The 26,076-nt window shown below is 37.5% G+C and overlaps 1 long non-coding RNA gene across 1 annotated transcript; it reads left to right on the forward strand.

The window, feature by feature from the left end:
• Positions 1–295: 295 nt before the first annotated feature.
• On the forward strand, positions 296–25,329 carry LOC308422967. Its single transcript, XR_013975088.1, has 3 exons — positions 296–422; positions 22,678–22,907; positions 25,252–25,329. It is a non-coding gene; the product is annotated as an uncharacterized lncRNA (long non-coding RNA).
• Positions 25,330–26,076: the final 747 nt, after the last annotated feature.

Here is a 26,076-nt window from a genome sequence, read left to right on the forward strand (position 1 = left end):
AACTTCAGGATTTTTTTAGTATTCCTGATGGCTCGTCACACCCCCCCCCCCAAAAAAAAAAGCAGAGCACATTTCTTAACTTTTATTACAACCCAGAAAGAATATTTGAGGACCATCTTAAATCTGCACTCACCGTGTGAAAGCAACAGTTGCGTGGAGTAAACGTGGGCTTTGTTTTTTTTCCTGTCCCTGTTCCATTTCAGTTCTGACTATAGTTGTCCAACAACCAAAAGGCCGGAGCTGCCACCCAGAGGCCCAGTCCACGATCTGGTTCATTTGCTCGTCGGCCGGAGTGCTGGCTTCTGCCTGCCGCAGCTGTGCACTTTGCTGAAGTTCTAATATGATCTCCATATGGGTCCCACCGCCTCACATAGGTGATCTGCTCTTTCGGTTCAGTGAGCGCGCAGCAGAACCCTTTTCAGGTGAGTCTGTGGGAGCTAACTTTAAGTCGTCCACCCTCAAGTTCCAAGTTCGGGAGTTCTTGGGGAGAAGTGGGTGGAGAGAAGCAGTCGCACTACAGGGAACTTGGGCTGTAATCAGAATGCAAAAACTTGCTCTGTTTTCCTGCCTTGCGTGGCTGAGCCTCTTTTCACCGAACTCCGGAATGTACAGGCAGGACGAAAAGGGGCCCCGCCAGACAAGCCTTTCTCAATCAATTAGCTTGCAGCCATTACTTGTGACCTGAGGTCACACAGCATAAGTGTGTGGGGTGTGCCTCCAGGGGTCTCGGGGCTACTTATTACAGCTTAGATAACCAGAGCCTAGCAGACACTGAAGTCTAGAAATAGTTTTAATAGCAAATGTGCTAAAGATGTAAAGTAAACCAAAGGTAACCCCGAGTGTTCTTTCTGAGAAGGTAGTGCTTAATGCAATAAATTCAAAACAATCCCTTTTCACACTAGAGCAAACAGCATTTAGGACAGAATAATGACACATTTCCTTTATATTACAAGTCTGCAGCTGTGGAAATAACAAAGGAATTCATATAGACAATCACATGATTACCAGCACATACATTCCTTGTAACACATAGGTATTAAGTGTGGGAATCATGGTTTTTCTTGAGACTTCTAAAAAATCTTAATGCAAAATTAATTTTAATAACTTTTAATGCCACTATCAACAAAGTTCTTCTTACCTAAGGAAATGACTTCACGTTGAGGACATGACACAGCTTTGCTTTCTACTAGTGAGATTTCATACCAAGTTAACTTCGCAAATTTTCTTATTTTCAGAACTATATTAATCAGAATTTCCTTTAGTTCATAAAAGCACTTTAGTACATTTTAACTGGGACTTTCTAAGAAAATCTGTGACACACTAAATAAAAATGTAATATTGTAAAACCACATCTGCATTTTATACATTATGTATTCATAGTCTCCGTAAGCACTTTACAAGAATAGTTATCATCATCATCAAATTTATGATGAGGAAGTATTAAGCAACCGTGCTTCAGAGTAAACCCTTCCTTTGAATGAGCCAACCAAGTTAAAGCGCTCATGTTTTTACAGTGATTAGATTAGACACCCTTCCCTCTCCTGGTAGCTGTCACTCAGAGATAGAGATAGATGCCCAACACACCATCCTTCAACCTGTTTACCAAGAAAGTCCACAGACATTTAGGCATCATTCAGTTCAGCACTGCCTGGGAAATTCCTCTGGATGCTGAACTTTCATCTGTCTAACCTCCTTTTGCTATCCTTTGCTTAACCAACTGAATTAGCTTTAATTGGCTGTTATCTGATATAAGACAAAGACAAATTAAAGTAAACAAGTTATACAATTAGCAACTAGATAATACTTTCGAACAGAACAGGAGTTTTGAAAGCACAAAAACAGAGAATATAAAAGTGTTAAAGTTAGCTCCGGGTGGGATTTAGTGCAGAAACACTTTCTGAGATATAAAACATGAAGCCATTGTGAGGCCTGTATATTCCCTCTGAATATGTTCTGCAAATCAAAGAGTAAAACGTGTTTGACATCACGGGGTGAATCTATCCTGTCTGTTCTGCATACTGAAACTAAGCATCACTGGAAACTAGACCTTGGAAAACAGACATGGGAAAAATGATGAACCTAGTTAGTGCTTGAAGGTTCTCAAGGTCACCGAGGTTGCTACACTGTATCACTACCTCATACATACCCATGTTGTACATTCATGGTTTTCTCATTCCTTTCATTCAAGATCAACAGTCAACAAAGGCACCCAGCCTTCCACTTTATATATCTACAGTCACCTACTTTCAAGGTCTGGCCCCGACTGTAACGGAACATCAGTGTACAGGAAATAAGATTTATTCCAGCAAGTTCAGGAAGGTCACTAATAACCCAAACACAGCATAACACGTATGCCAGAAATTGAACAGGCACTGATGATGATTTCCCAGGCTATAATGTAGTTTTTATGGCCAGTTTGCAAGTTTTTATGTGGCCATAGACCTTTCTGAATTACACACAGGTTATGAAAAGGATCCCCTTTGCTGAAATCCGGTCTTACTCAGGAAAGATTACTACTCGGACACTATCAGAAAGAGCTGGGCAATTTGCTCCATGTCAACCCTCATCTGTACCTTATGGAGAAAAGGTGTGCTACTCTAGATGTTTTCTGATGGCTTGATCCAACATGATGGAACATGTGCTGCTCAAATCATTTAATTTAAAACTTATCTCCACTGCCTAAATTATTTTACAGTATAAGAATTACCATATGTATTTAGAGGTGCTAACCTAGAATACGTTTTGAAAAAACAATTAAAAATTCATTCCAATTAGGGATTTAAGCTAATAAGCTTCAATATGCTAATATTCAATTATGCAGGTATAATCGATAAGAAGTACATAACAAGATATTAACCATAAAATTACATGATAATATTTTTAAACAAATTATACTATGTATCTACATATATTTTCCTTCACAACATGTAATGTTTAGAAGAAAGTCACTTTTTATGAAAGAAGAAATAATAAAATGTTAAAGAAATTAATAGAATAAATTTCTAGGAATTGAGGGTGTAGCTCCATAGTAGAATTATTATTTTATTTAAACAAAGCCCTTGATTTGGTCCCAGCCAACAAAAATAAAAATTTTCCAACTTCTCATGACAACTTATGAGCAGTCCAAAATCATTAGTCAAACTCAGTCAACATTTGGTTCAAATATTTAGAGAGATAGAGAAGGCAGGCAAAACTCCCAAATGCAAAGATGAATTCAATATTCTTAATATTGCTCTTATTTTTAATTTTATTTGTTTTTGCAGTATTGAGGATCAAATCTATACATTACTTTTATACAACTAAGCTACGAACTAGCCTCTGCCACTCATGAACAAAATGATAATTTTACAGTAAGAAAACCAATAGGGTGTCTAGCCTATGTATCTAAAAGTCAAAAAAGTGTTTGAATATCACTTGATAAATGTACTTAGTGATAAATGAGCTTCAGTTCTTAGTGCTATGAAACAAAGTTGGATTCACAGGACTGACACATAAGGGAACAGTTGGATCACATAGATACTTCTCAGTCTCACTGTGGAGTGAACTTACCAGTAGCTCAGCTAACAGGTCCTTCACAAGGAGATCTAACCAGCTAGTTGATAATAAGGACACAGCACATGTGTTGTGATTATAAGTATAATATTAGACAAAGCCAATCTATTCCAGAGCCAAGCAAATGGGGAACAAATATAAAATAAAGGCCCATGTGAAACACGGCAAATAAAATAAGACGTAGACACTATCAGAAGGATAGCAATAAACAGGTAGATCATCAGTTGCATTTGGATATGCATAAAGACATGTATCTATTCCACAGGGGAATGTAAAGGTTGTGGTTTAAAAAGAAAAGACCAAAGACTGGGCAAGTGAGATAGCTCTGGCGGTAGATTGCTTTGTAGGAAGCCCGATGACCTGAGTTCAATCCACAGAACTCATATAATGTGGGAAGCAAAGGGCGACCCTATAGAGTTGAATTGTAACAAACTCAGTGCACTGCACTATTCAAGTGTCCAAACAACAGGTCTCTCTCTCCCTCTCCCTCTCTCTCCCTTTCTCTCCCTCTCCCTCTCTCCCTTTCTCTCCCTTTCCCTCTCTCTCCCTTTCTTTCCTCTCCCTCTCTTTCCCTTTCTCTTCCTCTCCTTCTCTCTCTCACACACATAAAACATTCTAGACTTATACAGGTGCTCAAAAGTAGTAATAATAATAATATATTTTGAAGTAAATACAACAAAACAAGATAATTGGATGGTAATATACAAAATATATTGCATGGGAGTGATGTTCTTTAAAGATATTGGAACAGGAAAACATAAAATAAAAAGTAAATATGTGGAAAAAGGACAAATAAAATGTACTTGTGTAATTAAAGTGAGTAAAGTCAAATTGGAATTACAAGACATAAACAGATATCTAAGTAAAAGCAGAAAAGGAAACTAAAGATATTTCATAGTTCCAGTTCTCAAATGGCCATCTTTTAGAAGAGATACAATAATTAACAAATGCTATCAAAATATTCATGTTAATAAATTTTCACTTGCATTGTTTTAAATTAAGGGCAGCATCCTTAAGAAAATGTAAATTGCTAAAACTCTCTGAAGAAGTACAAAACTTGAATTGGAACGGTAACTTGATATCATATACCAGTAGTTTTACTTTTCACCCTCTTATTCATGAAAAGCTGACAATTTTTGTTATGCATTTTAAAGGCTTAACACCTGGGTGCTTTTTAAATACATGTGCCCTGAGTTATTTATTCTATAGGCTCTTCACTTGAAATTTCTTCTCACTTATTTTTATTTACTGTAGTGTGTGTATGTGTGTGTGTGTGTGTGTGTGTGTGTGTGTGTGTATGTGTGTGTGTGTGTGTGTGTGTGTTGCTTTTGTCTTAGAGACAGGGTGCCATGTTGATCTTGAACAGAGTTCCATCTTAGCTTGGAACTCACTATGTAGCTGAGGATAGTTTTGAACCTGTGGTTCTCCTGCTTCTACCTCCCTTTGTTTCTGGTGCTAGGCTTTCAGGTGAACACCATCATATTTGATTTATGTAGTGTCGGCAACCTAGCTTCTAGCACCTGGACAAACATTCCATCAACTGCATTACATCGATAGCCTAACTATGCTTTTAAAAGATAAAATTTTTATAGTTTTGTTTATGCAACAATGTGTGGGTTTGTGAATTCAGTGCTCTCTGTAGGCAGAAGAGAACACTGGATCACTTAGAGCTTGTGTTACTAGTGTTTGTGAGCTTCACTGTATGAGTGTTGGGAACCTACCCCAGAACCTCTGCAGAGGCAGCATGATCCCCTAACCACTGAGCCATCTCTTCAGCCTCTTAACTGCTTTCATTAGACTGAGCTTTTCCAGGTCCAGCTTCACTGGTTGGCTACATTTACTGTGTCTTCTCTGTAGCATCATTATTATTTTTTGAACAATCTATAATGAGAATTTTATTTTTGGTTTGGTCCAAAAATTGTTGATCTGTTTTGTTTTTATCTTGCTCTTTTAATGCCAGGTGTTTGTGTGTTTTGAGTACATTTAATACATTCTCAAGATTATTTCAAGCTAGACAGCATCATGCACATCTTTTATACTGATTGAAATACCTCATGACAATTGAATGGGTAGCCTATGGAAAATTGCAGATAAAATGATGTGTCATTATATATTGAGAGGAAACACAGGCATTTTTTGTTGCAAGATATAAGTTCTTCTGTCTTATAAATCATCTTTATTATGTACATAAAAGTAAATGGCTAACTTTTAAAAGCTATATGTATATGTGTACATGTGAACTCATAAGTTCATATACTCACAAAGTGCATAAGAGAGTGTTAGATATCCTGGATTACAGGCAGTTGTGAACTAGTGTACATAGGCACTGGGAAACTCAGATCTCCAAGAGCAGAATGAGTTCCTAACCACTGAGCCATCTCTCCAGCTCCTATAGTAGCCACCTTTGTAAAAACAATCAAGCACCAAAATATCCTCAGCAAAATGTGTCTGTTTTTTCAATTATTTCTTTTTGCTTTTCTACTTATTTGTGATGTTTTTAAAAATGAAATGTGTTTCAACAGGGGAGAAGCACTAAACAATGGGAGAAGCTGGCCTTGACACTTTAGGTATTTAACTGTTCTAAAATTTTTTATCATACATCTGAAAATTCTCAACTTAGTTTTTATTATTTACATTCCAAAGTCTATTCAACTACACTCTCAAGGATTCATTCAAAAAAAGAAAGAATGTCCTTCTTTTCCATTTCATGACTTTTACCTGATTACTTAGATCTTTAGGGAAAATGTTAAGTGCATATATAAAACCATATTCCTCTATGTGTTTGGCCTTTGTTGCCCCTGTGAGAGCATATGGCAAGAGTCATCTCTTTCAGTAAGTGACAAATACTCCACCCCAGTATGCACTGCTTTGACCTTTAATTAGATTTTCCCAGACCATCTAAAATAACTCATGCCTGAGACCTTCCCTGTCTGCCTGTGTCCCAAGGGATCCAACAGCAGAGGAAAAGCAAGACAGTGTTGGACTGTCTTGGGCCATGTGTCACCAGATTGGGGGAACAGTGGGGGATTGGGTTAAGTTGCTTTTTAAAAGAACAAAAGCACATAGAAAAGGAAAGCAAGCATTCCACACAAGAACACTTTACATTAAAGTAGAATATAAGGAATTAGACATTAAGTGAGTTAGAGCAGGTAGCCCAAGGCACCTAGTGAGATAACTGTTTTGATAACAATATATAAGACAAGTTGCCTGTGGGCTGCTATTTAAAGTAACAAGTTTTTAAAGAGTGGATATAAAGAGAGAGAGAGAGAGAGAGAGAGAGAGAGAGAGAGAGAGAGAGAGAGAGAGACAGAGACAGAGACAGACAGAGAGAGACAGAGACAGAGACAGAGAGACACAGAGACAGAGAGACAAAGACAGACAGAAACAGAAATAGAAAGAGACAGAACAGACAGAGAGACAGAGAAATAGAGAGACAGAGAGGAGGGAGAACAAGATGTTTAACTTGTTTATTTCAAATGAGTTAAATTGGCTGAGAAGGGCCAGGCTGGGAGGAAGGGGAAGCATGCTCCAGAAAAGACTCAGAATATGTGAAGGACAATGACTATGAAATATGTCAGATGCTTGAAAGTGCAGCTTTCAAAGAAGAGTGCGGGACGTAGAACAGATGAACTGGAGGTCATGGAAGAGGCTGGAAAAAAATTGTGATTCAGGCAGAAGAAACTAAAGCCATTTGTGCAGTGCAGGAGAAGGAGCAGATCTGACACTGGTAGTGTGAAGAGTGAGGCAGAGCTAAATTCTGAATCGGAGGACGTCCTGGCAGGGGTCAATATGACCCTCTTCAAAGGAAGGTCTTTATGAAGCCAGGGCTGTCAGATCACGTGTAAGATGTTGGAAATTCCTCTCTACCCATTCAAAACATCCCTGTAGCAATTACATGACTAAATTTGCTTACACTCAGGGGCAGACCTAGGAAGGCAGTGTGGTCACATGTTCATCTGAGAACAATAAATTGAGGTATAATAAGAAACACATGTGGTCTGCGATAGAGCAGTCACAGGGAACTGAGGGAGCCATCCAATGCTCAGAACAAAAATACTAAGTTTGTACTTACATAGTAACGTCCCTGACATTAACTAAGATTTCCTAAGAAGTAATTTAGAACATGGTAAAAATGTGTGCAGGAAAACGTATCAAATGCATCTTCTCTACACAGCCTCCTTGTTTTCCTAGTTAGTCTCTTTGGAGATGTTGGTGCACGCAAATCTTTACAGTACCAAAATTTTGATTCTTGTAAGGGTAAAATATAATCTCTGAAGACTCATCTAAACCAAACTACTGCATATGTAAAGATTACATCTGTCTCTTTGTGATGGTCCAGATTTGAATCAGGAACTTTAGGACAATGTAAAGAAATTGTCTATAAGAAGAAATTATCAATAATTACAAGTCTTCCATAAATGTGTTTGTGAGTTTGGGTTAGTTCTCTTATACTACTGGCCTAAAGTATCCATGGTACCTGACACCATGGGGCTATAATATCAAATGGATCAAATTTGCCAATCTAGGCCCCACATCCCAACCACCTCATGTACACATACTTATGGCAATTAAATATAAATTTTGAAATTTTTAATGTGTCATCTACCAATAGATGAGTTTGAATGATTTGTAAAGTTAGAAAAAGGAAGAAGAATGGGGAAGCTGGACAGATGTTTGCCCTGGCTGCTTCCTGTACACACATCCCATTCCAGGGGCCCTTCCTCTCAGAGCTCTCCCCAGTTAACCCTTTGCCTTATTTACTCAGGTCATTTCCATATTGACACTACCTGGTCCTTTGAGAGAGACTCTTGTCTGATTTTTCCAGCTTTTCCTCAGTGGTGAGATATCAAACACCCTGCCAGTTACTTTTCTTATAAGCAAAACCATAGCAAATTTCTATGTAATACTTCCATTTTTCCAGTTTTTAGAGAAAAAACAAAAACTAAGTTCTTCTAGAAAACCTGTCATACTCCTGCCTTTAATGTAAGAACTAGGAATTCTAAATTTCTTGACATGCTAAGTAGTCTACATTCTTTAACACTGACTTAATTCCTTTCCATAAAGTCTCTTTTTTTCTATTAACTTAGTACCTTATCATGCCATGTTAATTTTGGGACCAAGTCTGTTCGTCTTACACCACAGATTGGTTACCAAAAATAATAGTTACTTTCATTAGGTAATATTAGTAGTTGACTCTAACCTGTCTAAGAGTATTTCAAACTGCTTTCTAGATCCTTGCTTTATACTGCCTTACACAAGGTCTTGATGTTCCAATATGTGAAAATTCATCAAATATTCACTTACTGTGTATATAAACCTAAGAAGTTATCAGAACCTGAATGTCAACAGACACACATAAAAGAATATAGTTTCTAGAAAGATTTCACCATCCTCCTTCTTTTCATTATCATCACCATCACATCATAAAAAATGCATGTCTAGGATATCATCCTGTTTAGCATAGAATCACAGTGCTATGAAGAATGTTCCTGTCCCTTTAGACACCCTTCAGCACTGCATAATAAATGTCTTTCTATCATGCATACTTGCTTACTGTGCATTCTTTGAGGCCACAGTCTTCTGTGCATATACTTAATTATGCACTAAGAAATTATAGCTTAATTATTCATCTTCATTTCTCTCTTTGGTATTGTTTTGAAGGAGCCGTGCTATTCTCTCTTCCATTATATTAATATATGGTGATCCTACAGAGGGAGGGAAAAATGCTCTATTTTTTTTTTTTTTTTTTTTTTTGTATATTTCACCACGATTACCACAGTGCCTAACACTTAGCTGCTTGAAAGGAAAAGAAAGGGAAGGAAACTGAAGGATGAACTTGGTAAGTGTGAGTCTAGTGAAAAGACATGAGGAGTGAATGCAGAGAGTGATAAGGCTAGTTTCCTGGAATAGCACCCAGAGTACTGAGTGTAGACAAAACTCACCTCATAGAAGAAATTGTATCTGGAAATTTTGAAAGTGACTTTAAATAAAACATTTAAATGAGATGACTGTCTCAACTTAATTTGTACATGTGTGATGAAATGCACTTAAAGAATATCAACATAGAGGAGAAATAGCTTATTTAAGCTCAAAATACCTTATTACAGTCCAACTCAGCATAGAAACCAGGATGGCAGCCATGAAAATGGCTAGTCACATCATATCCACAATCAAAAGCAAAGAGAAATAAATGCATTCATGATGCTAGAAACTGGTTCACTGTCTCTGTTTCTACCCACCGCAGACACCAAACTAGCCACAGAAGACTAGATTTTTTTATATCAATGTGAATAACCAAAATCATCCCCTACTACGGAGTAGAGATTTCTACTCCGTAATTCTTCATTAAGACTCTCTTCACAGTTAATTTGAAAGTTAGCTAGACACCAGAGAATCAAACAACCCTATTAAAAATGGAGTACAGGGCTAAACAACAAGTTCTCAGTTGAGGAATATCAAATGGCTGAGAAGCATCTAAGGAAGTGCTCGACATCATTAGCCATCAGGGAAATGCAAATCCAAACAACCCTGAGATTCCACCTCACACCAACCAGAATGGCTAAGATCAAAAATTCAGATGACAGCAGATGCTAGGGAGGATTTGGAGAAAGAGGAACACTTCTCCACTGTTGGTGGGGTTGTAAACTGGTACAAGCACTCTGGTAATCAGTCTGGTGATTCCTCAGAAAATTGGACATAGTACTATCTGAAGACCCAGTTATTCCACTTCTGAGCATATTCCCCAGAGAAGCTCCAACATATAACAAATATACATACACCGCAATGTTCATAGCAGCTCTATTTATAATAGCCAGAAGCTGGAAAGAACCCAGATGTCCTTCAGTAGATGAATGGATACAAAAATTGTGGTACATTTACACAATGGAGTACTACTCAGCTATCAGAAACAATGACTTTATGAAATTCTTAAGAAAATGGATACATCTAGAGAATATCATCCTGAGTGAGATAACCCAGTCACAAAAGAACAGTCACTGATAATTGGATACTAACCCCAGAAAGCTCTGAACACCCCAGAAACAACTCACGGAGTATATGACGTTCAAGAAAAATTTAAAAAAAGAAGATGAAAAACCATTATGCTTAATCTTTACACACCAAGAAAACTTTGACTAATTCCAGGTTACATCTTGTTTTACATGTACTTTATGCTCATTGTAACTTGTAAGATCTTAATGCACACTATCAAACCTTTAAAAAACCAAGTACTGACTAAAATGTATTTGTATACTTTTATGCAAAAATGCTTAAAATCTGTACATTTATCTTTGTTTTTTAAAATAAAGTTGTTCAATTAAAAAAAGAGTATAAAGAGACTAATACAGTACCCTTTACATCCTCTGATTTTTAAGTTTAAATATAATTAAATCTAATCTATATAAAATTATTACAAAATGTTTTGTAATAATATGTGGTCAGGGGGAAATTTCCAGCAAATGCTAGTTTCTCCAAATAAAAATAAGCATGCCCTTCTCTTCTAAAACAATAAAAAAGGAGGTAAAGAGGGAAAGGGAGAAGAGAAGATATTAAAACAGATAAATGTAATTTAGCATATGACTGTACCTACAGGAGTGTAAGATAAAGTATGGGAAAGGTATAAAATGTAAATGTAGAAAAAAAATGACAAACACAAATAGGAATGAGAATTTCCTTTCTCAAAATGTAATTATGAAGTAATTCAAACTTCACATTTATGCAGGATGAAGATACAAGAAAATATTAATGCAAGTTATGAAAATTACAATGCAAAACATGCTTTTTGCATATTAATCCAAATAGTCAAGAAAAAGCAGGCATGTCACTACAGGACTGATGGGAGACTCACCAAAAGATACATTTAAATGACACACTTTATATGGACTAAATCATATCTCCCAAGAACTGGGGCTAGAAAAGAGGGGCTTGGCATGAGTTTGACTTGTAGAGAAAGTTAGTAAATGACAGGGAACAGCTGAGAATCCCAAGTGGAGCTCATTTTCAGCATAAAGGGAAGTTTAATGTTTGATGAGATAAATGCAAACAACCTGATTAAATTATGCAATTTAAATTCTTTTTGAAAGTCATTGAGGAGGGGTACCGGAGAGATTGCTCAGGGGTTACCAGTACTTATTGGTCTCATGAGAACAGAGTTCAGTAACGTCAACCATGTGACAAGCCAGCCAGGGTTCTGCTTGAGGTCTGTAATCTCAGCACTGAGGGGGTGAGGTGGGGTGAGGTGGGGGTGAGGTGGGGGTGAAGTGGGCAGGGATTGGTCGGCCACTGAGATTTCTGGCTGCTGACCAGAACTGCATGCTTGGCACTTAGCAAGAGATTCTACTGAAATATAATAAGGAAGAGAGCAGCAGAACTACTTTGGGAATATGTGGGTTATTAAATTTTAATCCCCATCCTAGGTATGGTATAACTCCTTATGAGTTGTTGCTCAAAGTCCTCTAAAACCAGCAAATCAGTTGCTAGTGCTTTTACTGCCTACCAGAGACAGATATTAAGACCTTATTATCAAAGGCACTACACACTTGGATACAGGGTGAAGAGAAATAAAGATTGAAATGAAGATGAGACCATCCTACCTGCTGGCAAGTTTGCACAGGGTGAGAAGACAGATGTTGGGCGGAGGGCTATGGAAACAGTCTTTCTTATCCAGCTATCAAATCTACAAGATAAAGCCTGAACTTTCTCAATGAAATACATCCATGATACACTGGAAACAGGACTGCTATAGAGTTAATCAGCCATTTTCTGGTTCCAATTCAAACCCACTTGTGGGAGAAAGTCCTTATGGGTACTTTAAACTTTGTCAAAATTGTGTGTTTGAAGAGGGCAGAAGTTCAAGGGGGTGATCCTACTTCTGTTGTTTTCCTAAATGGACATGTTATAAAAATGTCTTCCTTGTATTTTTGAATGTGCTTATAAATTAATACCATTCTCAGCTTATTCAGAGGTGCCTTTGTTTGCAGCCAGTAACCATTAATTTAGACACTATAACTGTCAAATTGCAGAGAATCATGACTGTGGAGTGCTTAGCTCCAAAGGAACATATACATCACCGCCTCAACAGCTCAGGCAACATCAAAGAGAAAGGGGACATATGAAATTATAAAGAGAGAAAAATAGGATCAAAGAATTTAATGAAAATGGATTTGATTATAAAACAATAAAAATAAGTGTATCATATGGCTAGCATAACTTTCCTAGATAAATTTTTCCATGAATATTAGCTTTAGTGAAACACTGTCCTCTTCAGAGAAAAGCAGAATTGATATACTTTTAAATAAATATGCACTGCATTTAATTGCAAATATAATTCTTAAATGAACACTTGATTTTAAAAAATTTATTGCAAAAGCAATCTATACATTTATAAAAGCTTGTGCATTATTTTTACCTGGTCTCCAAAGCGTTGGACTGACTCCAAGAAAAGCATCCATTGCTATTGCTATTAAGTTTCGTCTTCCTATCATCATGAGCAATCTAAAGAAATGTCCTGGGGAAAAGAAAGGTTGATTTATAAGTACAAAATTGATACTCATCCAAAAACTTCCCATGGGTAATAGTAATGCTGATTTTATCAACTTGTTAATAATAGAACCTGGTCTGTCTCCTTTATCTTCCAAACCAACCAAATGCAAAATCATATTCTTCTGACTAAAAAACCCTTTAAAAATACACCTCCTGCCAAGCACACTGAGAACAAATGGCAAGAGGAGCTGACAGAACAGTTTTTTCTGGAGAACATCTGACTCTGATACTTCTTTTCCTGCCATCCTTAGAGAAGCTATGGTACTCACAGTAGTCCAATTCAAGTACCATTCATTTCCGCAGGAATAAGATTCAGGAAGCATAGAATATCCTGAGGAAAATGACACAATATGGCCGCAAAAGCCATCACAGTAATCCATCAGGAAGTGTTAACTGTTTCCATTAGCACTGCTGTAATAGAAAATAAAATATGCGCTTTCTGAAGTATCGTCTGCAGAAAGATCGCACCTGCATCAGTCACTCGACCCGTCTTGCTGATGGTTTTAACCAGAACATCAGAGGCTACGGAATAGCCTCTCGATATTAAAGGACAGGAACATCCAGCAATTGCTAAGATGATAAACACACACACACACACACACACACACACACACACACACACACACACACACACACACCTGTGCCCAACCTTGTTCCAGACCTGCCATGGGAAGTCATGCTACAACTTCAAAGAAGTAAATTCAGGTCATCTCTGGTGGACCAGCCTCCTTTGGGTGTACGAATGAGTATCATGAAACAGGGGGGCCTCACTAATTTTTATTTTAACTTGATCTCTTCTTTCATTTATCTGTTAGAAATCCTCACTATTAATTAGAGAAATGCACTCAAACATGTTTTTTATGGTGTGATGGGCCAAATATCCCATTCACCCTGAGAAACGAATTATAGGAGACTTAGTCGTAGCATCTCAGAGGTAAAGAAGAGGTTCTGAAGATCTGTCATCCTAAAATGCCAGAGAAGTCTTGCTTCTCAACGACAGTGGAGAATATGAGGAAGCGAACAACTTGCCTTTGGTTTTGCTTCTCAATAAATCCAAAAGGTTTGGATGGACTGGGGTATAGTAGGGCAAGATGACCTAAATGCACTATAGCTATGGGCCATCAAAACCAGAGATGTATGCTTGCTTACCTGAATTCAAAGTCTCTATTTTACAACTGACGAAAGTACACAGAGGCTGGCGGAGGTAACTCAGAGGTTAAGAGCACTAACTGTTCTTTCAAAGGTCCAGAGTTCAATTCCCAGAAACCACATGGTGTCTCACAACCATCTGTAATTGGATCTGATGACCTCTTTTGGTGGGTCCGAGATAGCAACAAGGTACACACATAACATAGAATAAATAAATCTTTTTTTTTTAAAAGAACCAAGAAATGAAACCATGATAGCATAAACTAGAGCAAAGAGGTGAGCTGACTAAAAATGAACAGGCAGCTGAGCTTATGTATTTTGCCTCTACTCCCAGCACCTGAAGGCAGGGGAGGTTGAAACTGGAGTATTGATAGTGAACTAGAAAGTCAGATTCTTTCTCAAGGAAAAAAAAAGACAGAGATAGAAAGGAAGAAAGACAGAAAGCAAGAAAGCAGGGAAGGAAGGAAAGAAGGAAGGAAGGAAGCAAGAATGGAAGGAAGAGAGGAAGGAAGGATGGAAGGGTTCTCACTTTAGCATTTTAGTAATGTCCATAATTCTAATAATTTCTCTTTAAGGCTTTATTCACTTATGGATACATCAGGTTTAAAACAGGCTCATGATACTTGCATATATCTCTGCATATGTCACAAATTTTCATGGATATCTCATTTTTCTTCCATTTGATGCCACAATGGCACAGTAGAACAGTGTTGCGGGTATTTTTTTTTTCTTCTTTTTTTTTTTGCATGATTTTCAGGAGTAATATTTGCCATAAACCCACGCATTTGAATACTTGGTCCTGGCTTCTGTTGCTCTCTGAGGGGGTTAGGTCATGTTGCTAGAGGTAAAGGGTACTTTTAGATTAAAAGCCTTGCCTACTTTACTTTTTCTTCTTCTCTCGCAGTTCAAGATGTGAACAGCTGACTTCTTGTTTCAGTCCCTGAGCCTACAGGCTACAGTGTGCGGCCATGGTATCTTCACCATTATTAAGGACTAAACCTCTGGAACCACAAACCCAAATCAATTCTTGTTTTAGAGGTTGCCTTGGTCACATTGGTTAATCACAACAAAAGCACAACGAATATGGTTCTCAATTACATTGTTTTTAATTCCCTTCTTGATTTGTGTTAAGTCCTTCATTTATGTATTTTAGCCTAATCCTTTCTCTGGTCTCTGGGACATGTCATGAATGACCCCTGCTTAGTTCATCATCCCTGGAGTCTCCCTATAAGTTATCACATTCTGATGTGCTGGCCAGTGAGAAACCACTGGGATTCTGCCACTGTCCAAACATCTCCTGCGAGGTGCAAAGCCCTGATGTCTTACTGTGTGCCATCTAAGCCATCCTTCCCCTCAATTTCTCCACCCAGCCAAAAACTGCCACTCTACTTACTTTTTAACTTTCCAATTCCTGCACCTCTCCGAAGTCCACTCAAAGAGCATGAGCTTGGTGACAATCCTTTGATGGTACTTGTCCAGCCCATGGCAATATTTATAGTAAGCTCAACTCTGTCCCTCCCTTGATGGTTATATTATGCTATGTTGAGGTAGTCATACATCCATCTATGGCGTTTTCTATTTTTGTTCTCTAAGGTATAGTATCATGTTTTCCAGACTGGTCTTGAACTCAGAGACCTTGAACTGCTTCTGATCCTTTTGCTTTCCCCTCATAAAGGCTGGGATTATAGGCATAGGCCATCACAGTTCATGGTGGCTCTAGTGACTGAGCCCATAGCTTTAGCATAAGCAAGCACTCTCTCTATGAAGCATGTATGCAAACCCTGTCTATTTATATTAATGCTTTACTTCCTTCCTCATGGTACAAGCCCAGGAGGGCTGAGAAGCAGACTGGGGGATCTCACTTTAATCATGCATAATCAAGACCTCATTGTCAACAAGGGAACCAACAGAGTATTTTTCATTTACTGTGACATGAGAAAAAACCTGTTTGAATAATAATGCATTTGAAAGTTTTTAAGTATAGTTTGTGAAAAAAATAGTACCCAACCTAAACCCTTCTTTAATTGTTTAGGGTTTGGGGCCAAAACATAACTGATCTTTATGATAAAATGATATTTATAAAGGCATCAGCACTTCTACAAATCACCTTATCATTGATGTGGTAAGTAGACTTACTTTGCAATTTTCTCTTTTCACATAAGAATGAACTGAGTCAGAGATAATAAACTGAGTGTTGTATTTTAATATTTTAAACCTGAATTTCTTCTTAGATAATAACTATGAATAAATTTATCAAATATTCACATTCCTGAGTTGGTAAAAATTTAGTTTATAGAAAAATGCAAAGGTGTATAAATTTAAAATAATTACCAGTTACATATAATAAACTTCATTAAATATAAATTAAAGTTAGAAAACATGAGAAATTCACATTCTTGCCTAATTCAAACCCACAGCAACTTTATCTGAAAGCTTCATTGGTCATGTGAGTAATTCCTTTCTCTTGACATGGAAAGAATTACCATTCCTAAGTTCTCTCTGTGTGTGCATGTGTGTGAATATATGTGTGTGTATATATGTGTGTGAATCTGTGTGTGTGTGTATGTATGTGTGTGAATCTGTGTGTGTGTTTGTGTGTGTGTGTGTGTGTGTGTGTGCGCGCGCGCACTTTTCATTGAAAGCATTTCTACTTCATATAAGAAATGTGAAATGGAAAAGTGAATGCTGCATCATTTCATGCAGAATTGACTCGTGATAGTGACCTAGAAGATGGACACATTCATGGTGGAATCCTCACTTTCAGAAAGATGAACTTACACAAATGTTCAGTATGAGAAGGTACCTCAACACAAAACTTTTTTTTTTCTTTTTCTGTACCAAAGAAAGAAAATGTTGAATGTACACTCCATTGTGTCTACCAGAGACAATTTGGAGAACTTTTTTAAAGTCACTCAACCACTCAACCTTATTTCTTCTCTGGCACAGCAAGCATGATTATTCTTCTTTGTCTAGTTTTCACAGGAATTACAGAAGATATGTTATGAAAAGCCTCTCTGACACTTCTTCTCATAGATGGCAGCAGTTCAACTTCAAAGATATATAATTTGTTGAGAAAATGTCTCACTACTTAGCCTTGGATGGCTAACAAGAAGACATGGATGGCTTTGAACACCAGAGATTTGTTGGCCTTGAGCTTCAAAAGTCTGGGATAAAACGGTTGCCCCACCATACCCTTGAAATAGACAGTCCAATGTGGTGGTTAATACTCATGATCTTGCTGCATAGGAGGCTAAAGCAAAGGAAGGTTATTTTCATGAGACCTGTGTCACCCAGGTCTAGACAGTAAATTGCAGGGTAGCCTTGGCTACAAAGTGAGACCTTATCTTTGGCATGCATCAAGAAAGCATAGGTTACACATTGAGAAAAGAGTAAAAGGGGATTTTACATAATTTAAGGCCTGGTCCATAAATTGTAGGTAGAATTATGGTGATAATTTAGACAGCTGACATGAATGATTGCCCCACATGTATTGTCCCCCAAACAACAACATCAACATAAACTTCTGCCATCTTAATAATAGTACTAAAATTATGCTGCTCTTTCTATTTAAAATTACATTCCTTCTAGCCACTGTAATTTAAAATATGCATGTATTCATTTTCAAATAAATGGTTGAGGAAAATGTCCCTTCAGAAACATTACTACACTTGCTCCAGAAAACTATACTGTGGTTTTTAAAAATGTCACAAGGCCAGCAAACCTCTTCCTGCTCAGTCAGTGACCACAGACTTTGGACAAGACACGAAGGAGAAATACACAAAAAGCTCTGTTTCTCCACAAACTGATCATAATTTTGGAGGAATGTTAAAATACTGCCTTGGTTTTAAGTGGCTTACATGAAATTCTTCAGCTGTAACCAAGTAATGACCATAAGCTATCCATCAGACACATATGTTACATAATACAGAAAAACAGAGTTAATTTTCCTGCAATATTTATATGCAGGGACAGTGATAAAGTTTATTAATGGCCTGTAGACATGCTATTTTATTTATTTTCCTTTTTTTATAATCATATGTTATTAAAGAAAAGTTTTTTTTTTTTTTCTATTTGGTGTATACAGCGAGTCTGTTATTGTCCCATAGGTCACATATTAGTCTTGTGACTGTTTCAAATGATGATTACAGAATTTAGAAAACTACAAAGTTTGGTATTTAGAGAAATTAAAGGTAAAATATCTACAAATAATCCCAATTCTGGATTGTCATTTGACATTTAAAGATCAATCAAACAAACAAACAGCAACTTTCACTAAAAGCATTAATTTAAATAAATGGCTAAATCATATTCCAAGTTTCTTGCATTAATGAAAATAGCCCAGACTGCTTCAAAGCTATTATTAAAAGAAGTGAGAAAAAGGGTACGTGCATCAAATGATGGTTTTGAAAAGTATTTACATAATTTAAAATCCACATTACTAATATTTCTACTATGATGTTCTAAGTCAATAAAATCCATATGAGATCTGTTACTGGTTTCTGGTTTTGCCTTTTTCAAAATTTATATTAATTTATGTAGTTACTGGCAACTGAATTTACTGCTTTATGTACATTAGACATGCTCAAACTAAGACTTCTAGGGTTCCTGACCCAGACTTTAAATCCTTTTCAACTTAGTATAACATCATGAGAACCCTGAGATTCCTGTAGTGATTTCTCTTCTAAAGAATTTTCATATTTATCTCAAGTATACCCAAAAGAAGTTTTAAAAGAATGCAGAGATAAAGGTAATAGGGAAGGAAGAGGTCATGGAAGAGATTGTGGCTTCTCAAATAACTTATATGGAGGAGCAGATTGGTTGCGTGTTTTTCTTTTTTACTTTTCTATCATTTATTTGGGAAAGTATTTTACATATTATGGAAAACAGAAGGCAATTTAATCTAATACTTGTTTTGAGCATATTTTTGTTCTAATAGTGATTATGGAGGAAAGTCTGTAAAGAAATTTAAGTCCAGGTGCTATAAAAATTCTTAGTTCATCACATCACAATAAAGGATATATCTCAGCCAATTTGTTACTCCAAACACATAATTCTCCATACACAAAGGACATAGCTTGTAATACAGCATGCATGGTACTCTTATCTTCATCCCGAGCACTACAACGCAACAAAGGCAAAGCACCCAGATTTTAAAAAACTCTCCAAAACTGGGCATAGGCTCTCTGTGTATAATCAGGTGAGAAGCACGCTGCTTAAAACATGGCATATTGAGAATATAATCTCTACTATATAGGTTGATAGTTTAAAATGTTTTAAAAAGGTGAAAACAAACATTCACTAACAAAATAAATTCCAATAGAAAATGTTTATATTGTGGAATACTGCTAGTCAAGCCCCTTTGCATCAGTAACAAGAGTGACTGACTCTAGTCCAAGGGCCGTGCAGCTCAGAGCATGTGGACAATCTTCCCAGTCACTGTTAGAAAGTTGGCCGCAGCCAAAGCACAGAGGGCCTCTTCAAACATTTCCTTGATAATTGCTGTGTCAGATTGTCCCCGAATATCTTCAAGTAGCTTTTGGTACTTTAAGGCTGGTGTTTTACCCTTATATAAACTACACTTGCTCAATGCTCAGCTAATTCATTCTGTTTATAACAAGTGGCATTCATTCCTGCATAAGAATAGATGTATCCCCAATGCCAGTACTGGGGTCAGTTGCAGACTGCTTCCTAGTCTTCCAGGAATGGCATTTTGCTTCTTCCACAGAGATTGCTTCACCTTTGTCTGAAAATCTTACTTTAGCATGGCCTTCTGCTAAGCAAGTTAATGACTCTGGCTTTCAAGGTTAAGTAGAAACCATCCATTGGCTATGCCCAGTCTTCCCCATGTTTACATAACCCTCAATGAGAGCCTGACTGTCCTCCTCACTTAGCCAGGGCATGATGGAACTATGTGCATTGTAGCCCTTGTATATCCTGGGTTATGGGGTTCTAACCCTAGATCTATGGAGTCTAACTTAGCTGAATGTCCACCTGCCATTAACAGGTTAAAAGAAAAATATGTCTTAAATATAGGAATATAAGATCAATGTATCATTTTAAAAATAAGATCCATAATGCAGTATTAACAAAACAAAATGTAAAATATCTAGGTTCAGAGAAGAAAACAAAAACAAAACAAAGTGTTGCTTTGCTTGGTTGTTCTAAGTAGACAGTGCATTTTACACTTGCTGGCTATTCCTTGAACTATTAAACTGACATTTGATAAAAAGATTTTTGAAATAATGCAAAATAGTGAGTACCAATGCTCCCCTACTAAATGATAGATTATCTAATAAAGAGCTCAGTGTCAGGCATAGAAAACGTCTTCTTGAGTTGTTTCTCAGCAGCATCTAAGAGAAGGCCCAAACAATACAGGCTATTACTATTGCCCTTGAAAAATAACGAGACCCTATTGCTGAAGACACCTCATTTTTGGAAATCAGATCTTGGAGGAATGGAACTGGCTCTGGTATGGAGCCTCCTTCCTGATGAATAGCTCTATCAGTAGTGAAGGAGCTAAGCAAGTCATCGATGGATAAAAGTAACCAGTACTCCTATCCACATGTAATACCTATGAACAAGAACGATGACCCAGAATTATAGCTAGGTATCCCCAAATTTCCAATAATGGCAACGATGTCTTGGCAGTAACCCAAAGCTATCAACATAGGTTATTTATAAAAGTCCCTCAGTAAAATAAAAAGAAAGTAAAACTACCATTTTAGCCATAATGGTGACAAGAAAATAGCATGTTAATATTGTCATTTGGTTAGAACAAGAAATAGTAACTTAACATTTGTGCAACAGGAGAATGGGGAATAAGAAAACTATTGGCAGATAGAAGGAATGCAAACTTTGCCTACTAATGTCAATATGTAACAGAACACACACTCACACAAACACACACACACACACAAACACAAACACAGACACAGAAAGAGAGAGACAGAGACAGACAGACAGACAGAGAGAGAGAGAGAGAGAGAGAGAGAGAGAGAGAGAGAGAGAGAGAGAATGCTTATACAGATAGTCTTATAAGGATCCCAATGCAACAGAGCACAGTTGCCACCATGTTCTTAACCTCTTTTAATAGCTCTGCTACATTTCTGATATAGGAAATTTGTTCTTTATAGACTATCTCTTTCTACAGTTTTACATGAGTTCCTTTATGATGTTCTGTTCACAACAAGGAAACAGAAAAGCTCGCAGATAATCACTGGACCTAAACGTCTGAGGAACCAGTAATAATCTAGAAATCAGCCAGTCGGGAGAGAAGATATATGGTTCTGAGTTCTTATAGTTTTCTACACATTATGGCAGTTCCTAAGAGTTCCTGGTATTGGCATCCAAACCTCATAAGGAGTTCCAAATCCTTTCATTTATTCTCTTCCTATTTTCATGCCCTCCCCATGACAAAGAAACTGTGGCTAGAATTCATTTTGTTGGGGTTGGTAGAGTTGGTAGAGAATCGACTGTAATCTGACAGCTAAAATACAAATAAGACCTCTTCCATCCCTGTCTCACTCCTCTCCAACTTTGTACCTTGTGCAGTTGGGGATTGGTAGTGTAGTCTCTGGTTTGCTACAAAGATGTGTAGGTTTTAAAATAAGACCACAGAGCAGAGCCTGGGAGTTGACCTACAAACGTTATGATGTCTATTCCTCTGACCACAAGGGAGCAAACAGCAGTATACTGGCTGTGACTAAGCAATTTGGAGCCATGGCCACTCAAAGAAGAAACCATTGGATGCTCCAAGGCAACTAAGATGTAGGTGCCTGTGTTGTAGCAGCCAAGGCAATGTTAGTCAAGATGGCAGCATCAATGGTATTGATGGCCATTGACAGCACTCAGATGGTAGTAGAAACTGTTTCAGTACATACCTGGGTCTTGTCCACCACTCCCCCCACTCCTGCTTCCTGAGCTTTTCTATAATGTACATGGTACTTTACCTGCATAAAGTCATCTTCTTAATATTTCTCAGCACTTCTTTTTCTTTTCTTTTTTATTGGATATTTTATGTATTTACTTTTCAAATGTTATCCTCTTTCTTCTTCCATCCTGCTCACTTCCCCTTCTTCCTATAAAGATGTTCCCACTCCCATCCACGCACCACCTCATCACACTGGCATTCCCCTTCACTGAGAAAATGAGCCTTCACAGGACCAAAGATTTCTCCTCCCATTGATGGCAGATAAGGCCATCCTCAGCTACATATTCAGTTGGAGGGCTTGGTCCCGTCATGGGTACTCATTGACAATTTGAGCTTCTCTACTCTGTTTTCTTTCAGTCTGTCCTATATATAGCCTCATTCCCTTCCTGCTCTTTTAGTGTAGACAGTTCTGTCCCTGAGGGCATTGGTTTCATATCCCAGTTTACTATACATCTACTAAAGCATAAGGCCAAGAAAAAAATAGTCTGTTTTTTCTCTTGACACAGGTTATAGTCTGAACCCAAATCCAGAAGGGTTTATGAAGGCTGGCCTCTTCTCTGTAGCAACTGTGAAGCACCAGCTATTTTTTGAGCTTCTTGGAGAGGAGCTCTTATTCCACTGGAAACAGATGAAGTACCGCAAAGCAGCCCACAGTGGGGACTCACATTTCTGAAAGCATGTCACAGCAGAAACATTAGATGTCATAGGTTCAAATCCAGAGACTGAACCCAGAGAGGTGGGTAGTTAAAACTTGTCAACTAATCTCTATTTGTTCTATGATCTAAATCATCTGGGCTACCTGACAGTCTGCTAGGTTATGTTTAGTCTATACACACCAAGAAAACTCTGTTTCCATGTTACATTCTGTTCTAAGTGTACTTCATGCTTATGCTAACTAGTGGGATTTCAATGCATACTATCAAACCTCTAAAAGAATTGCCAAAATGCTTTGTAAAATCTGTACATGTATCTCTCTTCTTTAGATAAAATTGTGAGAAAAACAATAAATTAAAAAAAAAGATCTTCCCCATATGGTTAAGTATCCTTAAGAAATATATGCCTAGTATAACAGGGCTAAAATCTCTAACAAATGGGTTAATTTAAACCCGTTCTTAAAATGATGATGATGAGGATGATGATGAGGAGGAGGATGAAGATGAGGATAATGATGATGATGATGATGATGATGATGATGGTATCCACAGGACTTGTAACAAGATTTGCCTGAGGTTCACATACATATTTTGTGTTTTTATTCTAAAATGTTTATTTTGCTAAGACAGCATCTTCCATTCCTACATAATGTTTTCTAAAGACTAATTCAATAAATGGAACCATCAGGTTAAAAGGGGAAAAAAAGCCCAATATTGGTTTGAAATTTGTTTAGGAACAGTGATATGGAAGTGTAAGCTAAATAAACCCTTTTCTCCCTAACTTGCTTCTTGGTCATGATGTTTGTGCAGGAATAGAAACCACGACTAAGACAATATTGTATTAAAAATCTGTTTTCAAAATGATAAAAAAAAAAACCCAAAACCCACGTGTTCTTTGTAGAAGGACTAAGGGCTTTTGGCAAAGCAGCAGCATTCAGAAGATCAGAAAGAAGCCACTGAAAAAGAAGAGAATTAATGGTGTTAACTCCCTCCCCTAAGCAACAACACCTGTAATAATCCATGAGTCCTTATGGGAGGCCACAAGCTGATTTACCTCTTTTTTTTTTCCAACACATCTAGGAGAAATGTTAACACTATCTCCCAAACTTTGCTGTAATGTGTATGGAATTGTCTCAAAATCATGTATGGCCAATCATTGGCATTGCCAAGGTTTGAACCTTACACATCTAGATTCAGAACTGACCTTGGCCTCAATTTGTTTAATATTTATTTATAACGTTGATTATTATTTGTGGCTCTGTGTTTAGATATGGATAGCCACTTGTCCACATTGTTTGTCTGTAAGTCAAAAAACTATTCTGAGGTAGAAAGGAGGTCCTAAGATGCCGGGATGCAGGAATGCTGGGATGCAGGAATGCTGGGATGCAGGACTACAGGGATGCAGGGATGCAGGAGTGCAGGAGCAAAAACTAGAGAAGCAGATAATAGTAGATATGGATACTCTGAGCCCAAGCGAAAAAAGCAGCGGGACTGGAAGTTGCTAATGCTTAGTCTCCTTCCCTCCCTCCCTCCCTCCCTCCCTCTCTCCCCCCTCTCTCTCTGTGTGTCTGTCTGTCTGTCTGTCTCTGTCTCTCTATGAATTACTGCCTTCCTATTATTTACCATCTAGTGAATTGGGGCCCCATAAGAGGAAGATAAACTGCTTAGCCTGACAGTACAAAACATCTTGAAAGTTATTTTAGGTCTTATCTGGCTTCCTAACTTCCTGTGACCAGAGGCCAGCCATGCCCCAAGGCATGAAGTGAACAACAGCACACATAAGTTAGTGTTAACCTGTGCTTTCAGTGTTGCCGGAATACCAGTTCAGCTTAAATTCTGACTATCTGCTAGAGTTACACAGCTTCTCCCAGAAAAGCTTTCTTCTAATTCCCTCACCAATGCTATGCAAATATTTTTAGGTCTATGTGTATATTTCTTTCTAAGTTTTATAATACTATAATCTAGTTTTTTCCCTGAATGAGTTTAATCACTGAATGGATATCTGTAGAGTAATTACTGTACACCAGGTACACTCTGGGCTCTCTAAAACAAGAACTTTCTGTCAGTCTGCTATCAAACACTGCCCATCAATTAAATGGTTGTTCATTTGATCAACTAAAGACAGACTTAAAGAGCTTAACAACAAATAAATAATCACAACAAGTAATACGCTATATTCCTTTAAGAAGAAATAATATGCAGAAGAAGTAGGGACCATTTGCATTCAGCTGCATCTCAGATCTGGAACTTCTATAAAGAAGGTAATCAGTTAATTAGCAGCAGCAGCAGAAGCAGCATTTTCTGCTTTGATTTCTCCATTTGGGTTATTGTAATCTCCCCTGTGACACAAATTTAGATTTATTGATTGCCCTTCAAACCTTCAAGGACAACTTGAACTTATGTACCTCAAACGTCATGTTTTTACAGAAAAAAGATATCAAGAGAGAGCCACCATGCTATTATGAAATGTTCTCCAGATGCCTCTGTCTCAGTCCTGTACCAAACACAGCCTTCTCCCGACTCTTGTTCGCTAGTTTTGATGGATGGAAATGTCACAGTTAACGTGTTATAACTGAAAGGCTCAAGGAGGGGCACAGAATTTCTCAGTAAGGAAACTTGTAATGACACAAAACCATGGAAATTTGTCTTAGAATAAAATAAGTAGAACTCGTATTAAAGTATTATGTTTTGATTGTTTCTCAAAAACTTATTCTATAAAAAAATCTCTCTCACTCTCTCTTTTACACACACACACACACACACACACACAGAGCACTCATTCTGCAAAACAATACTTTTAGTCATTTCATCTTGAAAACTTCCTAAACTCTTTTTTTTTTTGTGTGGCTACTGATGTTCAATTCATCAAGATCTTTTGATACAGGGCAGACTGGTCGTGGCAATTATGTTCTTTTCTGCCAAAGTGTTAGTAAAGCAAAACATATCACTGTGTTCCATATGATAAAAAAATATCAGTTTTTTTTCTTTACATTTTCTTTCCTTGAAAAAAAAAGTCTGTTCACATTTTGAAAACAAAATCAGCATTCATTCACAAACATAACCATACCCTCTGCTCCTCACTGCCAGTTGGATTTTCTATCATCTCAAGAGTTAAGCTAGATTCCTACAGAATGATCACAGCATGGAACCTACCTTCCTGGCTCTTCTAGTGAGTCTGGGAATCACACAGGGAGACAGAGTCCTACAGCTGCCTGGAGACCAGGGAGGGATGACTGTAATTCTGAGCATCTG

Source organism: Micromys minutus (genome assembly GCF_963924665.1).
Source record: "Micromys minutus genome assembly, chromosome: 7".
Classification (NCBI taxonomy): domain Eukaryota; kingdom Metazoa; phylum Chordata; class Mammalia; order Rodentia; family Muridae; genus Micromys; species Micromys minutus.